Raw genomic sequence first — 11,471 nt, forward strand, 5'->3', positions numbered from 1 at the left:
TACTAACCTAGAACATTCAAAGATAAAGTGTTGTTCAAATCAGAAATGAACACACATCATATCTAGGATATAATGCAATGTTGCTGACAATATCACACTCAGAATACCATTGCTCATTGTTTGTGTGTGTAAAAAAAAACCATACATAAAATATGGCGGGGAGTTGGTACAGTCCTCCCTAAAATTTTATCAAGCCTGCTATTTGTTGCATAGGGGACCCCTTGGTGGGCACTACACATCGTCCCACCCATCCGGCATCCAATGGTGGTGAAACTTTGCGAGTGGAAGGGTAGCAGCCCCATGGAACCGCTCACAAAGTTTCACCACTATCGGACATCTACGTCCGATGGTGGTGAAACTTTGCAAGCAGTGGGGTAGCAGCCCCATGGACCTGCTCGCAAAGTTTCACCACCATCTGTCATGTTCACCTCTGATCTTTGGAGTGAATGCATATACTTGAGTTGCGGGCACTGTCCATGCTAGTGGTAATGTTGTGTGAGCCTCTCTGTGAAGTAAAGAGGGGATTCTCGCTCGGCATAATCTTGCAGAAGGTAACCCTCTTGGGAGATTTGACATGGCTCACTACCTTAAAAGATCAAAAAATTACCTTCGATGATTGCCTCTACCTTGCAACTATCCTCAAGTATCTGGTGGCCGAGGTGCTTGAGCTGGCTAGTGATTTTTCCCAACGCTATGTCCTCTTTCCTATGAAGTGTGTAGAGAAGTACCATAAGAGGGAGAAGCTTTGTGCACACGAGACTCTTGCTTCTCTCATGATACCAGTACTCTTTCTTGCTTCCTTACTTCTTACACTGCGCTGATGTTTTCCTTCTCTCTTGTTTATAAATTTTTGCAAGTAGATCCACTATGTGATGGTCACACTCTCCTAGACATGCTTGCTTTGACACTTGCTATGGTCATTGACTAACCAGCAATGGTCAATGTTGCACTCAGACCACTTGTGAGTGTTACTCTCCTACTATGCTCCCCAATATTGACTCTATTTTTGCATAGAGATGATGTAGGTGAGCAAAAGGAGTGAGATTTTGTGAATGTGCAAGCCACTCTTGTTAATAGAATCTACTTAAAGTTCTAGTCGAGAGAAACTTATTGTGATGCCTATTGTGGTAGAATCACTAATCTTACTAGCTAACTCTCTAAGGCAATTTAAAATCTACCATAATCCTAGCCAAACTAGCTCTGATACCATGTTAGAAAGCATGGATCTAGGCTAGGCTATGTAGGATGAAAACTAATCAATCTCATAGTCAAGTGATTAAGAGAACTAGAAGCTTGATAAATAATGTAAATTAATAAATAATTAGCTCAAGGCAAAAGACACAATAATCATCTTACTTAGAGTTGATCCAAGTACATCCTTTTATAGCTCTCATGGAGCTCCAAACTCACAAGATGTGTGCACCCTAGTGCCAACCATGTGTCCATAAATGCTTACATGCCATGTGTCCCCTTGTGCTTCCAATGTGGTACCTTTTTGATAAATAACCATACAATTCAACCTTTGACATTAGACCCTTAGTCTAATCCTTTTTCTAATGTGCTGCATACTTCTTCTCTTGCATATATGTGACTCACTCCCTACCCTCGTGCTCTATGGAAGCACATCTCTCAACACCCCCCCTTGGTGTAATATTTTTAGGCTACTGCAAGGTGGTCGGATGTGAGGTTTACAAACCTTGTGCGCTCATTTGGCCGCACTCACTACTTGTTTCACTACTACAAAATGAGCATATCATTATACACATCATCTACCTTGGCATGTATTACCACTTACTACACTTCAATTAGCATGGCACATCAACTGCATTAACCACTTGTTACACTTTGATCATGTGCAGTTGTCTAGCATGGTCCACTTGTTTCAGTTTGACCACAATACTTCTTACACCTCAACAACATACACCCATCAAGCATGGTCTCAAGTTATACTAATAAAACTAGTATTCAATGCGGGGTCACCCACAATACCAACATAAGGGAATGTGCCCTTCTCCTGTTTTCCAAATAACACTCTCGATATCGAAAGTGGACCAGATACACCTTCAGTCTTGAAAGTGGCCAGTAGTTTGTTTAAATATAAAAGAGAGACACATAGGAATACCTTTGTCAGCCTGCAATATTGAAGTCAATGATGTAACGAGTCTTGTGTGATATTGTTTCTAAAACAAATTTAAGATGCAAGCAAATATTGTCTTGCAAGTGGCTATCAAGGTAGCTTGATCAAATAGCCAATCCTAAAGAGAGGGCATGCTTGAGGAGCTTCTTTCTCGGGATGCCTACAACCCCCACCATCTTGTTGCTTGCAGGCGTAGCCATACATACACACCGCCAGCTCACTGCTACTAACCTCAAGCACCACCCGCATCATGTAGCCATTTCCTACATGTAGGATGTAGCCTTTGGTCTACTACACCGACCGGAGAGAGAGGGAGAAGCATCATCTTTCAGCATGAAAGAAGAAGCCTTTAAGGTTCTTCCCCCTTTGCATCTGCATTTACAAAGCAACAGTTGGAGGAGATCATTGTTGCCCAATGAGCTAGATCGTGTATCTGGCTTCAGGTGGAGCAACCTCAAGAGGAAAAATCTGATGCGACTCTAACAATCTCCCAGCTTCAAGTTGCTAGCCATTAGAATTTTTTTGGAGCCAAAAAGGGCCTCCTAAGGATTCCTAATTTTAAGGGATTAGAGCTTAAAAAGCTGGGCTTAGTACCCTTTCATGCTGATTCCAGTCACATCACAACATGTTGAATTGAAGAAGAATCGATGGAGGTGGTAATCTCGCTCACCACATTTCTAACAACAGCTTGGCGTATTTTAGGACGATGAGAGTCAGTAATAATTGAAAGAATATCCTTGGTATTCAGAATGGCTTTGACCAAATCCTTCCATCCCTCTTTGTTAGAACCACACACCTCTTATTACAGAAAATTCTTGTGGCAGAACACAAATCATGACTGTTTTGTTTAAATTACTGAGTGCATAATGAAAGTTTATGTTACTTATTTTGTTGTACGAATCCTTTTTTTCCGTGCTTGGGGTCCACTAAACATGAGAATGTTTTGTTGATGTGGAAGGGAGATATGGTGGGAGTTAATGAGGAAAGAGATTTCAAACTGACAAAGAAAGATTCAATTTGTAGAGAGTGTAGATAAAAATTTCAAAAAGTAAGAGAAAAAGTATGAGAAAAGTCAAAAAGTAAGAGAGAGAGTATGAGAATATTCCCTTTAAAAAGTCCATCAGGTTGCAAAAGATGCATTTCTAAGACAAGGGATCATTGTCACTTTATTTCCTACACTCAAGGTGATTCACAATGTCAAGCATATCAATAATGATGAGTGTAGCGAGCTATAGGACAGTTTTATCACATTGAGGGCACACTAACATTAGACACAAGGTCGAGCAGAAAGAAAAGCAAGACAACAAGTACAAGAGGGTGGTTGCAAGATGAGGTTATCTAGTTTCATGTCGTGGGCGCCCTTGGCTTTAGCTGAAAAACAGGCATTTTTTCAAGAAGAATAGCCAATCTCTCATAGTTAGCGAAGGAGTTTCACTTCAAGGTCTTCTAATGAAACATCATATGTAAAGTTGGGCACCTAAAACTATAATCTGATCGAATATCCAATAATTGCAAATCCCCTTTTCTTTGGGAACCAAGTTTGTATACAGGCCCTGTCCTAGGTTTAGACAGGTATAGTGAATGTGAGTAAATTGCCTATAACTTTTACATTATTACTCATACGATGTTCCCACTTTGCATATCACAAATACAAATAACATAGAGCTTAACTTAATTTATCGAGTAATTTTTGATGTGTTCTACTATTTTCTATATTATTTAAAAGATATTAGAATTGTTAAAAAACATACTATTTTATCCTCCCACCACATCTACCATTTAAAATGCTCAAATTGTATGGATCTAGTGATGATTAGATTGGGAAAGATTAGTATAATGTGGGTATAAGATAAAATTATAAATCGAACGGTTTGATTTTTGTAGATTTACTTTGGAAAATTTATTATGACTGTTAGAGGCCCATTAAATCAATAGTAATTTAATTCTAGAAAATTAAATATTGAATCTTTCAATCTAAAAACTCAAGGGATCAATACTCCTGTTGCCATGAATTTATTAAAAAAAATTTGGCTTGATTTGAGTATGGGAAGGTCCATTTTCAATCCTCCCAAGTGAAAATTCCCATATTGTGTCCACTCTCCCCTTTTCAAGTCTAAAACCAATCCTAGTTAGGTTTGGAAATCTAGGCTTGGTAAACTTCACAGCTTAGGTTTCATTCCATGTGTGAGGCTTGGGTAGGCCCAAACCTTATATATGCATGCCACTTTATGTCCACGTGAGCATCGAGAGGATCCACATAAGCAGCTTGCCACCTCCACCCTCCATGTCAACATGGTCAACCTAGTTGACTCCCCACCTCATCATCCTAGTCATCATTAATGCCACATCATCTTGCCACCTTTGCATGCCACCTCGCACATGGTGACATGGCATGCCACATCATGGAATTGCCACATCAACCATAATAGTGCCACATGTCAAGAGAATGCCACGTGTCATGCACGCTTGTGACACGTGGCATCTCCTTCCCACCTCCCCTCTTTTTTCAAAAACATATTTTTGGAAAAGTTAATTTAGTAATTTAGAGAAATAGAATATAGAAATTTAAATAATAAAATATATGTAACTTATTAAATAAAAGAATTTAAAATCACTAATTTTAAAGGATTATATTTTGAGATTAGATCAATAAAAATATTATTAAAGATCATATTATTAATTTTAAATTTTTTTTTATTTTTATATTTCTTGAAAATTTTTTATGTAGAATAAACCTTTGAATAAAATTTAAAAAAAATACTTTATTTAAAAAAAGCAGTTATATAATTATAAAATAAAAGATTTCTTTAAAGATATATTTATATATCTAGTAATGATAAATATTTAGACTTGTTAATAAATATTATAAATAATATTAATTTTTAAGTGGATAATAGTTTATCTTTAATTATCTTTATGTTTATCTTAGTTATCCAATCAATCTTAGATAGGAAATCCAGTGAGATTTGAAGTGGATAACCTATTTTTCCTATATAATCACACATCTCTAGTACTATCCCACACTTATCTGTAGTACTATCCCATCATTGAGCCTTTATAATATTTTCTCTCGTAGCTTCCTTGAGAATGGGTTCTCAAAGTCGTAGGAGTCGGAAACGTGATAGAACTAGACTCCCCCCCATCCACCAAGTTCAAGAGGAGGAGAGGAGAAGAGTAGCTCGTGAGAGAAAGAGAGAGTGGAGAGCACGTCAACGAGCAACACCTTCCGTTTTGGCGATGATCCAAGCCTTGCTCCTCCTCTTCCACTTCCTCTCCCTTCGCCCTCTTCCCCCCCACTACCCCTTAGTTTAGATAATCCACATGAACCCGCCCTTCTTGAGTCCTCTCTTCTACAAGAACCCACCCCCCTCCTTTGGGCGCCCTTCGTGTGGATAGGAGAGAACTATCAAAGTCAGGGGCACATCGTCGTGCCCATGCAATCTTCCAATCCTATTTCAAAGACCTCACGTCTTCAACACAGGCATGTGTGCTTGATGCTTTGATTGATCTGCCCAACATGGCCAACTGCAGGGCGCTTTCCGACATTGGAGGTCGAAGAGAGAGGAGAGTTGGCATGGCGGTGCTACAAAGTGTTCGTCATTCCTATATAGTTAACAAGAAGAGGAACTCTGCGGACGCTTTGGCTGCTCGACGGGCTATTGTGGCAGCCATAAGTAGCTCCCAAATGAAGGGTAAGGTTAGTGCCACATCTCGCATCCTTTCCATAGCACCACACGCACTTAGAGTTGGGTCTATTAGGCGACAAAGTTTAGATGCCAATGAGGTTGGTGCTATGTGGGCGAGTAGTGGTCGTGTAGCTAGGCATGATCGCCTACTAGATGAAACCACTAGAACCTTGATAGAAAGTTTTTGGGAGGAGAATTGTCGTGCATCGCCAGTTTTTAAGAAAGCTTTGCGTAAGAGAGTGACGAGAGGAGTGTTCATTGAGCACGGTGCTTGCTTTCTTGAAATGTCCCAAACTGAGTTGTATTCTCAGTTTGTGGCTTCGTATCCAGAGCTTAAAATTGGGCAAAGGTCATTTGAGGGGTGTAAGCCTTGGTTTGTGAGGTACTCACGTTAGCGTGACACATGTTGTTGTCGCTACCATGTTGAGTTCAAACTTTTTTATAATGTGTTCCGTTCTCTTAGTGGGCATAGAGAGTTGCCTCGTAGTCCACGTGATTTCATCCACTCTCTTTTGTGTGCACGCATGGAGGATGCCCAGTTCCATAGGATGCCTTGTGTGGAGAGCAATTGCACATCATGTGGTTCACTTGCACATCTACAGATGGTAGATCTTGATGCAAGTGACCAAGAGATAGTGGCATGGCAACGTTATGAGTATGTGACACACCAGCTCCAGAGTGGTGGACAGTCCAGGAAGTTGCAGCTCGTGGACAAACATACACCACGTTGTCACTTCACAGCCACATTTAGGGAGCAGATCTACCCCTACATACGGCACAGTCATTGTGCCAAGTGGCAGGATCGTCAGTTCCGAGCATGCCTAGAAGAGTTTCCTATTGGTGTGGTCGTCTCAGTGATTGATTTTGCAGAGAACTACACTTTCACACCTTTTTAGGAGATACAATCTGAGTATTACTTCTCAGAGCAGGTAATGGTTATATTTTGTAATATTTGTTTTATGTTTGAGCTACATTACTTAATTGATTTTTTGTGTCCTAAACGTATGTATTGCTTACCTCACCAGGTTGCTATTTTGGTCCACATTAGCTATCGACATGCAGAGGCTCATGTAGATGGGATAGCGAGTACCCCCGAGACCCGTGTCATTATTCGAGAGTATCATTTCTATATCAGTGATGATCGTTCACATGATGCACATTTTGTGCAACACTGTTTTCGTCTCCATGACGATTTTTTAGGAGATTGTGGGATCAGACATGTCCAGCGATGGGTTTGGTCGGATGGTTGTGGCGCACAGTTCAAGTCATCACGTCAATTCTATTGGCTCTATAGGTTGTACTTATGGCTTTCTTACATTTACAATTAAACTAAATTCACTAGAACATCTTAAAGAAAACAATAACTAAGACTATCTTTTATGGATTTATCGGTGGCATGTGCAGTCTAGTATCCCAGTGATTTGGTCATTCTTTGAGACTGGTCACGGGAAGGGTGAGCATGATGGTGCAGGCGCGTGTGTGAAACGTGCCTTGAGGCGTCATCAGCTGCGAGACAGGATGCTCAGTGGTTCAGAGATGCGGGCCACGTAGTCGAGTGGTGCTCCCAACATTTGTGTGGGAGTGCAGCATCATCGTACCCCAAACGTGATGCTCGGATTGTCAGGAGATTTTTTTGGCATGTGGATGGTGGCACGATTGACCATAGAGCCTCCCATGATTGTGACACAGTACCTGGCACCTTGGGCTTACATTCCATCAGGAGCACGTGCATGGCGGTCCCCACGATTTACACACGACGGTTTGCATGCTTCTGTGGAGCATGTATGGATGGCGATTGGTCACATTGTGCCTCGAGAGGATGGGCAGATGCATGGATACATACATTCCTCTCCCCTGAGCATCCTTCACATCCAGTGGTGTCTCATGATGAGCACACAGGTCCTGCGTTCATGGTCAGTTATGATGACCTGACAGATTTGCTACAGGAGGGTGATGTATTTGCTGTTATTGCCAGTGAGGGAAATAGTGAGGGAGTAGACTACTATCTGATGAGTTGCACTAGGCCAAAGTGCATGCTTGACCAGGATACAGTGGATGATCATGGGTTTTCTTATGACGCCCATAGCATGATTGTGGCAGGCCGGTTCTACCAGCAGATTCGACTTCATCGGGGAGTCTTGAGTTCCAGCAGTGGAAGTGGGAGTTAGAGGCATTTCAGTTCTCTCATCTAGTGGTTGCTACCAAGCTCACTCTTGTTCGAGTACAGAGCCGAAAACACAGTTCTCACCCTCGTTTTCGGCTTCGAGTGGATGACCATGAGAGCATTCTAGAGCAGTTGAGAGCTAGAGAGGGTGCTGCTGACTAGATCTCTATCTTGATAGTGACTAAACTCAGACTAGCTGGGTTAGCTCACTTACATTGTACTTAGATTTTTGGGCAGTGACTAACCTCAGACTAGCTGGGGTAGCTCATTTTCATTCTGATGTACTTATTTGATGTTTATATCATTATGAGTTTTCTCATTATTGAGTATCATTACATTTTAGTTGATGTTCTTGATTTTATTATATTTTTTAACACTTTGGCTATCATATTGTTTGTTGAAAATCTCCATGCCATCGTACCCAAACATGCTCTGATGGGGACCAAACTTTGCAAGCATGGGGAGGGGACCCACCCCCACATGCTTGCAAAGTTTGGTCACAATCAAAGCATGTTTGGATTGGTAATTGGCGCCCAGTGCGGGTTTTTCAAGTCTCTTGGTGCTTAAGAGGCCATGGAAAATCCGGGCCTTCCCCATACCATCGTACCCAAACATGCTCTGATGGGGACCAAACTTTGCAAGCATGGGGAGGGGACCCACCCCCACATGCTTGCAAAGTTTGGTCACAATCAGAGCATGTTTGGATTGGTAATTGGCGCCCAGTGTGGGTTTTTCAAGTCTCTTGGTGCTTAAGAGGCCATGGAAAATCCGGGCCTTCCCCATACCATTGTACCCAAACATGCTCCGATGGGGACCAAACTTTGCAAGCATGTGGGGGTGACCCCCCCCCCACATGCTTGCAAAGTTTGGTCACAATCAAAGCATGTTTGGGTACGATGGTATGGGGAAGGCCCGGATTTTCCATGGCCTCTTAAGCACCAAGAGACTTGAAAAACCCGCACTGGGCGCCAATTACCAATCCAAACATGCTCTGATGGGGACCAAACTTTGCAAGCATGTGGACCCACCCCCACATGCTTGCAAAGTTTGGTCCCCATCGGAGCATGTTTGGGTACAATGGTATGGGGAAGGCCCGGATTTTCCATGGCCTCTTAAGCACCAAGAGACTTGAAAAACCCGCACTGGGCGCCAATTGCCAATCCAAACATGCTCTGATTGTGACCAAACTTTGCAAGCATGTGGGGGGGACCCACCCCCACATGCTTGCAAAGTTTGGTCCCCATCAGAGCATGTTTGGGTACGATGGTATGGGGAAGGCCCGGATTTTCCATGGCCTCTTAAGCACCAAGAGACTTGAAAAACCCGCACTGGGCGCCAATTACCAATCCAAACATGCTCTGATGGGGACCAAACTTTGCAAACATGTGGGGGGGACCCACCTCCACATGCTTGCAAAGTTTGGTCCCCATCGGAGCATGTTTGGGTACGATGGTATGGGGAAGGCCCGGATTTTCCATGGCCTCTTAAGCACCAAGAGACTTGAAAAACCCGCACTGGGCGCCAATTACCAATCCAAACATGCTCTGATTATGACCAAACTTTGCAAGCATGTGAGGGGGACCCACCCCCACATGCTTGCAAAGTTTGGTCCCCATCGAAGCATGTTTGGGTACGATGGTATGGGGAAGGCCCGGATTTTCCATGGCCTCTTAAGCACCAAGAGACTTGAAAAACCCGCACAGGGCGCTAATTGCCAATCCAAACATGCTCTGATTGTGACCAAACTTTGCAAGCACGTGGGGGGGACCCACCCCCAAATGCTTGCAAAGTTTGGTCCCCATCGGAGCATGTTTGGGTACGATGGTATGGGGAAGGCTCGGATTTTCCATGGCCTCTTAAGCACCAAGAGACTTGAAAAACCCGCACTGGGCGCCAATTACCAATCCAAACATGCTCTGATTGTGACCAAACTTTGCAAGCACGTGGGGGGGACCCACCCCCACATGCTTGCAAAGTTTGGTCCCCATCCGAGCATGTTTGGGTACGATGGTATGGGGATTGCCCGGATTTTCCATGGCCTCTTAAAAACCAAGAGACTTGAAAAACCCGCACTGGGCGCTAATTGCCAATCCAAACATGCTCTGATTGTGACCAAACTTTGCAAGCATGTGGGGGGGACCCACCCCCACATGCTTGCAAAGTTTGGTCCCCATCGGAGCATGTTTGGGTACGATGGTATGGGGAAGGCCCGGATTTTCCATGGCCTCTTAAGCACCAAGAGACTTGAAAAACCCGCACTGGGCGCTAATTGCCAATCCAAACATGCTCTGATTGTGACCAAACTTTGCAAGCATGTGGGGGGGACCCACCCCCACATGTTTGAAAAGTTTGGTCCCTATCGGAGCATGTTTGGGTACGATGGTATGGGGAAGGCCCGGATTTTCCATGGCCTCTTAAGCACCAAGAGACTTGAAAAACCCGCACTGGGTGCCAATTACCAATCCAAACATGCTCTGATTGTGACCAAACTTTGCAAGCATGTGGGGGAGACCCACCCCCACATGCTTGCAAAGTTTGGTCCCCATCGGAGCATGTTTGGGTACGATGGTATGGGGAAGGCCCGGATTTTTCATGGCCTCTTAAGAACCAAGAGACTTGAAAAACCCGCACTGGGCGCTAATTGCCAATCCAAACATGCTCTGATTGTGACCAAACTTTGTAAGCATGTGGGGGGGACGCACCCCCACATGCTTGCAACGTTTGGTCCCCATCGGAGCGGAGCATGTTTGGGTACGATGGTATGGGGAAGGCCCGGATTTTCCATGGCCTCTTCAGCACCAAGAGACTTGAAAAACCCGCACTGGGCGCTAATTGCCAATCCAAACATGCTCTGATTGTGACCAAACTTTGCAAGCATATGGGGGAGACCCACCCCCACATGCTTGCAAAGTTTGGTCCCCATCGGAGCATGTTTGGGTACGATGGTATGGGGAAGGCCCGGATTTACCATGGCCTCTTAAGCACCAAGAGACTTGAAAAACCCGCACTGGGCGCCAATTACCAATCCAAACATGCTCTGATTGTGACCAGACTTTGCAAGCATGTGGGGGGGACCCACCCCCACATGCTTGCAAAGTTTGGTCCCCATCGGAGCATGTTTGGGTACGATGGTATGGGGAAGGCCCGGATTTTCCATGGCCTCTTAAGCACCAAGAGACTTGAAAAACCCGCACTGGGCGCCAATTACCAATCCAAACATGCTCTGATTGTGACCAAACTTTGCAAGCATGTGGGGGTGGGTCCCCTCCCCATGCTTGCAAAGTTTGGTCCCCATCAGAGCATGTTTGGGTACGATGGCATGGAGATTTTCAACAAACAATATGATAGCCAAAGTGTTAAAAAATATAATAAAATCAAGAACATCAACTAAAATGTAATGATACTCAATAATGAGAAAACTCATAATGATATAAACATCAAATAAGTACATCAGAATGAAAATGAGCTACCCCAGCTAGTCTGA

This window comes from Cibotium barometz, chromosome 9, assembly GCF_041138505.1.
Source record: "Cibotium barometz isolate CiBa-2024 chromosome 9, ASM4113850v1, whole genome shotgun sequence".
In the NCBI taxonomy this organism is placed as follows: domain Eukaryota; kingdom Viridiplantae; phylum Streptophyta; class Polypodiopsida; order Cyatheales; family Cibotiaceae; genus Cibotium; species Cibotium barometz.